Source organism: Pan troglodytes, chromosome 12, assembly GCF_028858775.2.
Source record: "Pan troglodytes isolate AG18354 chromosome 12, NHGRI_mPanTro3-v2.0_pri, whole genome shotgun sequence".
Classification (NCBI taxonomy): Eukaryota; Metazoa; Chordata; class Mammalia; order Primates; family Hominidae; genus Pan; species Pan troglodytes.
The window spans coordinates 115,279,086-115,289,559 of record NC_072410.2 but is presented as its reverse complement, the minus strand read 5'-3'; the positions used below and the strand labels follow the sequence as shown (position 1 = coordinate 115,289,559).

The window sequence follows — 10,474 nt, the reverse complement described above, 5'->3', positions numbered from 1 at the left end:
AGGCATTCATGTGCATCAGGATTCCATGGGGTACACATTAACATTGAAATTACCAGATTCCACCCCAGGGATTCTGGGTCAGGAGAGATGGGGTGGAAGCAGGGGGATCTGACCCATTAACAATAGCAGCCAAAGTGGTTCTGCTGCAAGTGTGTGAAGACCATACTTCAAGAAACACTGCTGCGGGACAGGTTTTATCAAGATAGTGACACCTGGGAAATTGCATATTAGAAAGTGCGAAGAGTCAGCATTGTGCTTTCTTTTTTTTTAAATTGCAGTTGTCACTAGATACTATAATATGAAATAAAAACAAAAATCCTTTTAGATATTCAGATCAGAGGCTTCAAATCCTTTAGATGCCTTTTTAATTCCCTTAGTCTTTATCTTTCTCCCTTCTCCCTGCCTCACTGTCTCTCCTAAACTCTCACATTTTTTCTCTTTACTTTTTTCTTTGCTACTTGTGCAACTCCCAGATCACCCTCACCTTCTCTGGATCCCTTTCGTAGCCTCTCACCCTCTCACTGTCCTGGTTTCACCTTACATTTTCATTCTTTTTTGTTTTTCATTCCATCTTCTTGTATTATTGCAGCATCCATCTTACGTGGTGATTTTTCCATTGATTCGTTTATTGCTTTCTATTGGTATTGGATTGTGTCAAATACTTTTTTGCATCTATTGAGATGACCATATGCATTTTCTCTTAATTCTGTTGACATGGTAAATTGCACTGATTGATTTTTGACTGCTAAATCAACTTCGCATTTACTTGCTAAATCTTTGCATTTCCTTAGCCATGATATGGCATTTTATATACCTACATATATACAGACACATGCACACGCTGAATTAGCTTATAAGTTTTAAAGTATGTAATATGTGGTATGTGTCCTTGAAGCATATTTGTCTATACTTCTTAGTTTTTGTAAAGCCTTGGTCTAGTTTTGATAGAGGGTAATTCTGGCTTCATAAAATTAGTTGAGACGTGTTTCTTACTCCTCTATTTTCTGAAATAATTTTTGTAGCATAGCAATTATTTCTTTCTTAAATGTTGGATAGAATTCACCAGTGATGCCATCTGGGCCAGGAGTTTTCTTTTTCAGAAGGTTTTTAATTATGAATATGATTTTTTTAATTGACAGAAGTCTATTTTTTTCTATTTCTTCCTAGGTTAGTTTTTTTAATTAGTGTTCTTTAAGAAATTTTTCCACTTTATATAATTTTTAAAATGTATTGGAATAGAATTGCTCATAATATTTTCCTATTATCCTTTTTAATTTCTGTAGTATTTTTCATGATGTCCTCTCTTTCATTGCAGATATTACTAAAGTTTGCATCTTGTATTTAATTTCTTCATCAGTTTAGCTGGGGGGGGACTATTCTAGGTATTATGATTAATGAGTTGTGAAAATCTGATTTCTGTGTCATATGAAAGGAGAGAAGGTTAGCACTCCCCTTGACAATGCTGGAAGGGATGCTTGGCCTGACAACATGCATACAGTTAAGACATTGCCACCTACTTCATGGCAATGCCTTAAAGTTAAATATTGTTGGACAGGTGCGGTGGCTCATGCCTGTAATCCCAGCACTTTAGGAGGCCTAGGCGGAAGGATTACCTGAGGTTGGGAGTTCAAGACCAACCTGGCCAACATGGTGAAATCTTGTTTCTATCAAAAATACAAAAATTAGCTATGTGTGGTGGTGGGCATCTGTAGTCCCAGCTACTGGGGAGGCTGAGGCAGGAGAATCGCTTGAACCTAGGAGGCAGAGTTTGCAGTGAGCCGAGATCATGCCACTGCACTCCAGCCTGGGTGACAGAGCAAGACTCTGTCTTAAAAAATATATACATATATATGATTTATACGATATATATATATATATGATTTTTTTTAAAAAAAGAAATTCTGATTTCTGTTATCTTTTCCCCCTCAATATGTCATGTTTGTTCCAGCAAAAAATTTTCTCAGCTGTACTCAAGTTGAAAACTATGTTTTGTTTTGTTTTCTTTAGCTCTGATCCCAGTTGAGATACTCTTTTTCTTTGGCTGAGCTGCTTTGGGTGTTTCAGCCAGAGATGTGGGCAGATACAATGTGGGGAATTTCTAACTGACACCTTTTCTTCTGTGTCTCTTTTCTCTTCTCTTTTCTTCTTCTCATTTTCCATTTGCATCTGATTTCCCCATGGTCCATGGTAAAAACTGTAATAATGGCAACTCTCCATTATAATTCTCTGCACTGGCTGTGTACTACCCCTCCTAATCTGAGTGCTTCTGTGAGAATTTAGGTACCAATGCCTTCAGGTATCTGTGCTTTTGTGTTATGTTCAGAGTTTATACTTGTCTGTTACAGGAAAGTTGGTCACGTATGATGCTACTTGGCCATTACCAAAAACAGATCTATGTCTTCCTCTGCCCTCTTTTTTAAAGAAGTTTTTGCTGAAAGGAGAATTTTAGCTTTGTTTTGTTTTGGTTGGGTTGGGGTGGGTTTTGCTTTCATTTGATTCTTTAAAGGTCTTGGTCCATTGTATATTATCTTGCATTGCTTCTGACAAGAAGTCTGCAGTCATTCTTATATATCTGCCCCTCTGTTTATAATGTGCCTTTCTTCTCTTGCTTTTTAAAAATGTTCTGTTTCACAAATTGTTCTATAGAGATATGATTACAATGTGCTTCTGCATGGCCTTCTCTAGGCTTATCCTGCTTGGGTTTTCTTAAGTTTCTTGGCTTTGTGAATTGTAATAAAGAGTTTGACTTTACTTTTTGAAGTTTCAGTGCTGACAGCTTTTAATCCCTTGGAGTCCCTCTTTCCTTCTGCCTGCCTCTAGTAAAATTGACAAGAAAGCCCAGTGTTCCCTTCTTTGGTGAACCTTCACCCCTCCTCATTTCTTAAACACAGTTAAAACCCCAAGTCAGCTTCCTTTTCTTCCCTCTTCTCCCAAACCATTTCCAGACCAGCTTTGGAAACCTACCTTCCTCTTCCCAGGTGCCTTGTTCTGTGAGTAATAAATCTTTTCACAATCTCATAATAGTATGTGTGAGGCATCATCAGTCTTAACATTTAAACAAAATTTTGAGTTGGGATCCATCCTATATCTTCAGATATCTAAAAGACAAGTTTATGATTCTCATCAAATTTTGAAAATTTGTGTCATTATTTCTGAAAATATTTTTCTCTTCTACTTCTGTACACAAAATAGATGGATATAATATTGTCCCACAGGGCACTGAGCTTATTAAAACTTTTTTGGTATTTTTTATATCTGTATCTGTGCTTTGATTTCTATAATTTCTATTGCCTGACTTCAAATTCTTTGATATTGTAATCCACTGTATTTAATCTTGAATTATGATCACTTAGTAAGTTTTTTATTTTGGATAACTTTTAGGTTTAGAAGTTCCATAAGGTTCTTTTCTAAGGACATTCCATAAACATCCTTATGTTCATATTATCCTTTACATCCTTTAGCATATTTGTACTAACTGTTTTACAGTCTTGGTTAACTAGTTCCATAATTTCTGTAATTACTAGTTTCATCTGCATTGGCTAACTTTTTTTGGTCTGGTATGTGCCGCAGTTTCCTGCTTCTTTGTAAGCTAGTGATATTTGATTGAAGTCTGGACTTACGACATTGTTATTCAGTATTTAATGTTACACTTTTTTGTTGTCTTTAAAGACTATCTAAAAACTTTGTTTTGAGAGAGATTTAAGTGATCTGTGGATCACCATGATTATTTTAAGCTAGATTTTAAGTTTTTTGGGGAAGGTCTGGATAAGCCTTTACTCAAGGGTTCATTTAACCCACGTATAAAATGTGATTTTTCTGGAGCTTCTAATGAATAATCTGGGTGCTCAATAAGGTCTTTTTTACTCTGGTTGGTTTACCTTCTATTCCAAGCATGTATGTGCTTTGGGAATTGATTAGCTTATAGTTTCTCATTTTTTATTTTTTGGCCAATTTTGTAAAATTTTACTTTATGCATGCAAAACTTAGACTTCAGCAACAGACTCAGTGGGACCCATACATACATATATAGAATCTCTTTGTCTAAAAAGCTCTTTTCTCTTTGGTACTCTGTTTTTCCAATTTTATTCACTTGAGCTGTCATAAACTACCATTTCTGCATTCTCAGCTCAACAGTTTTTCCATTCCTTGCCTGAATTCTTCCCCTCTGCAACAAGATCCATAAAATGCCTCCAGAAGACAACCAAAACAAACAAACAAACAAAAAACACACAGTAATCATAGGGCTCAACTTGTTTGTTTTCCTGATCTCCAGGATCACAGTTTTAATTTTTTCCATTGGCCATTATCTGAAAGAACTTTGCCATATATTTGTTCATTTTTCTGCTTGTTTCTGGTGGAAGGATAAAACTAACACCAAGAACTCCTTCATTGTTGAAAATGAAAGTTCTTAGATCTTTTATTTTAATGCCTTTAAAAATTGTTTTAGACAAATAGAGATTTATGTTCAACTTAAATTTTAACCATATTTGACACTTCCAATGAGAACTCAGCTGAGATGGCAGTAAAGTAAACAGAAACCTTCACACATGGCCGAGTCCACAGTGCCCTGGCTAGGATAAGTCATAGCCTGTTTCTCTATCTGGCCTACAAAAAGGTTTGTTTATTGTTTGTAAAACAATTGTAAGATCTGCTTCATAGATATTAAAATTTATATTTTGACATGTTATAACTGAAGAGATGGTATTATTATAAGAGAGAAGGAGACAGGATAACATGAAAACAAGATACACTTACATACATACTCACAAAATAAACTTCAGTAAAATGGTAACTATTATAGTGTGATAAGTTTCCACATATCTTTTTCTTTCTTTTCAAATTTTTCTTGAATGAATGTCTTACTTGCATAACAAAATGCCTTTTTAGCAAATGGTGCTGGAACCTCTAGATATTTACATAGGAGAAAAAGTAACTTCACCCCTACCTGTTACTACATACAAAAATTAATTTAAATTGGATAATATATTTAAGGGTGGCCAGATCTCTCTTCTTTTGATGTCAAATTTCAGGTAAATTCTATTAAATTATTGAAATCTTCACTCAGAAATAGAGTTATTAAAGTATGATAGGGTGATAAGCAACAAATAATCAAAAAGAACACAATGTTTTGACCACTAGAGTGGCGAGAAGGTACGCAAGTTGGAAAGGTCTGTCTGAGTATATTGAAGACTGGGCCTGAAGAAGTCAGAGATGGCTTCTTAGAGCAGATTCTGAATAAGTGAAGGAATTAGCCAGGTGGATAATGAAAGTGAAGAGCATTTTTAAACAACAAACACCATGGGCTTTGATACTGAGACATAGTATTGCCCAGCGATTTCTTTGTTCTGAGGTTTAGTGTGTGTTTCTTTGGCCTGTTACTGGGAGCTTACTCTGGCTGAGCACTGTGGTAAGATGCTGTCATATATCCCCTCTTCCAACCATAAAAACCATATTTATTTCTAGGTTATTCCTTCAGCATCTGCCCACCTCAAGTATACTATAAGAAAGTCTGGGGGACTGATGGCAATTCCTAAAATGTCTTTATCGCATTTTCTTTAGAAGATGTTACAAGCTTTTTAATATTGTCATATGTTGGTACACAGAACATTCTTAGATTATTATTTTATACTGTGAAGAGGGAATTACATCAGTAATGGCAAGCCCTAGGAAGGTAGTTATATTTCTGACTTCATTCTGTTATTTGTTTTAATATCCTATAGTAGGACCCCTCCTTGTATGATCAGGAATCAGATTTTCAAAAAAGCAAATGAGGTATCTCAGATCTTTTAAATCTGATTAATGGGAAAAGAAGTGCTGAAGCAGAAAGCAAGTCTAGCATGTGTTTCTGCCAAAGAAACAGAAGCTGTCCTGCCCCCAGCCATGCCTACCAGACTCAGCCAACGCACAGCCTACTGGAATACTCCCATTCCATCCAAGTCAGCCCCAGGTCTTACCTGAAGGTCATAATGCCAGGCTCAGATACCTCCCCCATCCATAACCCCAAGTACCTGCTATCAAAATTCCTCCAACAGAGAGATGCTTGAAGTGCATTGCAGGAAAGCCCCAATGAAGTCCTGGCAAGGAGAATTTTCACCTAGGTGCAAGTTCTGGCCTCACCTTGGGGCCAGTACATCAGACCATCTGTCTCGAGTTGTCAATCCCTCTGATCTTCAGGGATCAGAGAAATGGGCTGGTTTCATTCTGATCCCTGTGCCAAGGTGCCTCCTGACATACTGAATTGAAAAAAATACAGTGTAATCTTCACAATGGATAGCCCCCAGTGATGGGGTTTGGTAGATTTTATTTTCTAAATTACTTTCTGTATCTTCTAAATGTTTACAAGCATTATTTACAATAAGAAAAAAAGTTAAAGATACTTTAAACAATGAATATAGTACTGATGTTGTTCCCTTTTCATTTATTTCATTATTGTTTATTTGTTATTGGATATATTTATCATATTATGTATTATTTTATTTAAAACATTTTAATATTTTCTCCATAATTTTGTTTCAAAATTTTAGAAGAAAATTATGTAACTAGACATCGGGGAATTCAATACTATCCATACAACTTTTAAAAGTCTGTGATCTCCTTGTTAGGAGCAGTTTTACTCATCTGCAGTTTTTCTTTGTTTATTTTTACATTAAAAGTTGTTTTAAGTAAATATTCTATACTAGAGAAGCTCATGTGCCAACTGATATTTCACAATTATTTTATATCCACGAATGAAGAAATGATATTAAGGGAATCATTTTCTCCCCTGGTCATGGATGGAAGGTAGTGTCGGGCCATACCATGTTGCTGTACTAATTCAGACAAAAAAAATACATGGTTTTAATCACTGTAAACATGTATTTCTTTATAATATTCAATTTTAAACTAACTTTGGCAGCAATTGTATTCTATGACCAATCCTACACTAAAAGATGAAAAGTAAATATAGTATGTTTTCTATCTTCAAGAAATGTATAATTAATTTTATAAGTAATATGACAGGCAGCCCTCCTAAAGCAGTTTATATATAATATGTGACCTGAGAGGATTGTGAGGTAAATTTAATTATTTCTGTGTTTGTTTTTATTTTAGCAAATTTGTTACTTTAACCTTTGATGTTATTATTTGTATTTTTGTTTTATAATCAATGAAATTTAACTTCCAGCATTTTACCTCAATAGGTTTGATTTCTGAAACAAAACCTACCTCATCCTATGGTAACTGCCGTTCAGTAAGGTTAAATATTTGAACCCACTTTTCTGTTCTTGATGCTTCCTAATTTTCCTAAACAGATTTCCAAGGATGGAAGATGGAGAGAGAGAGACAGCAACAGAGAGAGAGAGAGAGAGAGAGAGAGAGAGACTCAGTTCATTTCTGCTGCTATAGCAAAATACTTTAGATGGCAGTTTTTAAAGAAAAGAAATGTATTTCTTACAGTTGTAGAGAATGAAAGTCAGTGTCTGGTGAGGGTCTGTTCCTCATTGACTGTGCTTTCTCTGCGTCCTCACATGGTGGGAGGAATGAAGGAAATGAATGTTGTGATCTTACATGGGGGAACAGATGGAAGGGCAAAAGGATCTCACTGTTCTCTCCAGCCCTTTTATGGGGGCACTAATCCCACCCACCAAGGTGGAGCCTTCGTGACCTAATCACCTCCCAAAGGCCCCACCTCCTAATACCATCAGTTTGGTTTTTGACTTTTTACATATGAATTCTGGAAGGACAGACGTTTAAATGATAGCAGAGAGAGTGGGAGAATGAGAGAAAGTGGGGATAATTATGGCATAAGAAACAGGAGAAAGAATGGGTGGAAGGAAGGAAGGAAGGAAAGAAGGAAGGAAGGAAAGAAGGAAGGAAGGAAAGAAGGAAGGAAGGGAAGGAGGGAAGGAGGGAGGGAGGGAGGAAAAGGAAAAAGAAGGGAAAGGCAGGGCTGGGCTGAGCTGGGAAAGGGTGCCATGAGGTAACCAGTGATAAAGAAGTTTCAAGCATTGAGTAATTTACAGCATATTTGTTTATTGGTTTTTGTCTCCAGCCTGAACTATAATGAGGCAAACAATAAGTGATTAATCTGTATAGTATCCTAGAAATAAAGGCAGATCTCTTCAATGTTCTCCAATCTATTCAATCTTCTCTGTAATTTGCTCTTTCCAAAAATGCCTGATCCTTCAAATCACTTTGCTAATCAAATCTACATGAGACTAAAACTATTTCTAGCACCAAAAGACCATCATCCCGGGCATTAACGAAGACCAGAGAAACCAACTTTCCATCATCTTAGTGTGCTAAAGGACAGCAAATGTATGGCCAACAGAATTAACACAAGATATGGGTTGGTATCACTCCCTGAAGACGAACGAGGAAGAGAACATGACGTTGCACATTGGAATGACTGAAACTGACAGTGGTCTTCGCTGATGCTGGTGATTCTGGCCACAACACATGATTGGAATTTTATTTGAAACTCATCTGAGTGTTTTCTTTTTAATGTGGATTACATTTTAAAGAGGAGGAAAGTGGCTAAACATATTTTGCTACTGTTAGGTGTCAGTACTTTACATTCTGTCCCTGCTTCTTTGGGCAAAATGAACCAACATCTCCTTTTGGAGCAAATGAAAGCTCTGCTCTTAGCTCTCATCACCTAAGTCTAGAAACTGCCACACAGCCACTAAATCACAGAAATAAGTCAAAGGGAGAATTAGTCAAATGTCTTTTTCCCTTGGTTCTCTGTTTTGCCTATTTTTACCAACTATCATATAGGCAAGAAAGAATGTCCTAGAATGAATTACTTCATTCAAAAGTATTCATTGATTAACTTTCTCTACCTGGGTTCTCTCAGACAGCACCATCCATTTATCATCAGGGTCAGTAAAAAAGGACAGAAAAAACCATTTTGCTTCTGTGCCTGGCTCTGTCCTAAACACAGGGGATAAAGACGTGAGTAAAACTGGCAAGATGCTTGATACAGTTTGGCTGTGTCCCCATCCAAATCTCACCTTGAATAGTATTAATCCCCACATGTTAAGGGTGGGGCCAGGTGGAGATAATTGAATCACGGGGGGCGGTTTCCCCCATACTGTTCTTGTAGTAGTGAGTGAGTCTCACGAGATCTGATGGCTTTATAAATGAGAGTTCTCCTGCGCAAACTCTCTTCCTTGCCACTATGTGAGATATCTCTTTGCTGTTCCTTTGCCTTCTGGGATCGTGAGGCCTCCCCAGCTGTGTGGAACTGTGAGTCCACTGAACCTCTTTCCTTTATAAATTACCCAGTCTCGGGTATGTCTATTAGCAGCATGAGAAGAACTAATACAACCCTACCCTCTTGAGGCATAGAGCTTAGTGAAGGTTACAGACAATTAGAGTAATTACCCTGCAATATTCCAGTATTTCAAATATGTAATTGTAAACTGTTAACTGTTAAAGAAAAAATAAGAAGTGATGAGATCTTGGCTGAGAGTGAGAAAAGTCTCCTGTAATGTGCTCTTTCATATGCGATCTGACGAGTGGAGAAACCTTAGTTAAACTGCAAGAGTATAGAACCCTCTAGAAAGAGTCAAGCCCGTGTAATAGCTCTGCAACAAAAAAAGATCCTCTAAGCAAATGAAAGACTGCTTTGGTTACAGCAAAGATGAGAAAGTTGCACAAAATGCAGAAGTCATGAGAGGCCAGATGACAGAAGCTGTGTCAACAATTTAGGTTTAGAAGTCTAAAAGCAAAGGGTTTTATCCAGAGCAACGAAATAATCAGATTTTATCTTTTTAAAAAGTCTCCCTGCTGCTGGGTGCAGAATAATGGGGGAAGGAGGAATGGTCTTAAATTTGATCCCAAGGTTGGACCTAGCATCATCTAAAGGTGCTGACTTTATTGCCCTGTCCCTCACCTCAATGCTTGGGCAGACCACCTAGCATCATCCCATTGCTCCTCACTTGCAAACTCTCTAGTGCAATGTACAAATAATATATAGCAAAAGGCTCTACTATTTTCATGCTACTTTTTGGCAGCCTCTTCCCAAACAACCCAATGTCCGGGTGTATGAGATTGCTACTTCCATTTGTAGCAGGACGAGCCGCAGACAAAACTCTTCAGACACCGAGTGAAAGAAGGAAGGGGTTTATTCGGCCCAAGGCATTGGCAAGACTCCTGTCTCAAGAGCCGAGCTCCCCGAGTGAGCAATTCCTGTCCCTTTTAAGGGCTCACAACTCTAAAGGGGTGCGTGTGAGAGGGTCGTGATCCATTGAGCAAGCAGGGGGTACATGACTGGGGGCTGCATGCACCGGTAATTAGATAGGGACAAAACAGGATAGGGATTTTCACAGTGCTTTTCTATAGGATGTCTGTAATCTATAGATAACATAACCGATTAGGTCAGGGGTCGATCTTTAACTACCAGGCCCAGGGTGTGGCGCCGGGCTGTCTGCTTGTGGATTTCATTTCTGCCTTTTAGTTTTTACTTTTTCTTTCTTTGGAGGCAGAAATTGGG

General features: G+C 37.4%; 1 non-coding gene across 1 annotated transcript; it reads left to right on the top strand.

Moving 5' to 3' along the window:
• Nucleotides 1-1,418: 1,418 nt before the first annotated feature.
• Nucleotides 1,419-1,549, top strand: LOC112208275 (U6atac minor spliceosomal RNA). The gene has a single exon (XR_002942689.1). It is a non-coding gene; the product is annotated as a U6atac minor spliceosomal RNA (small nuclear RNA).
• Nucleotides 1,550-10,474: the final 8,925 nt, after the last annotated feature.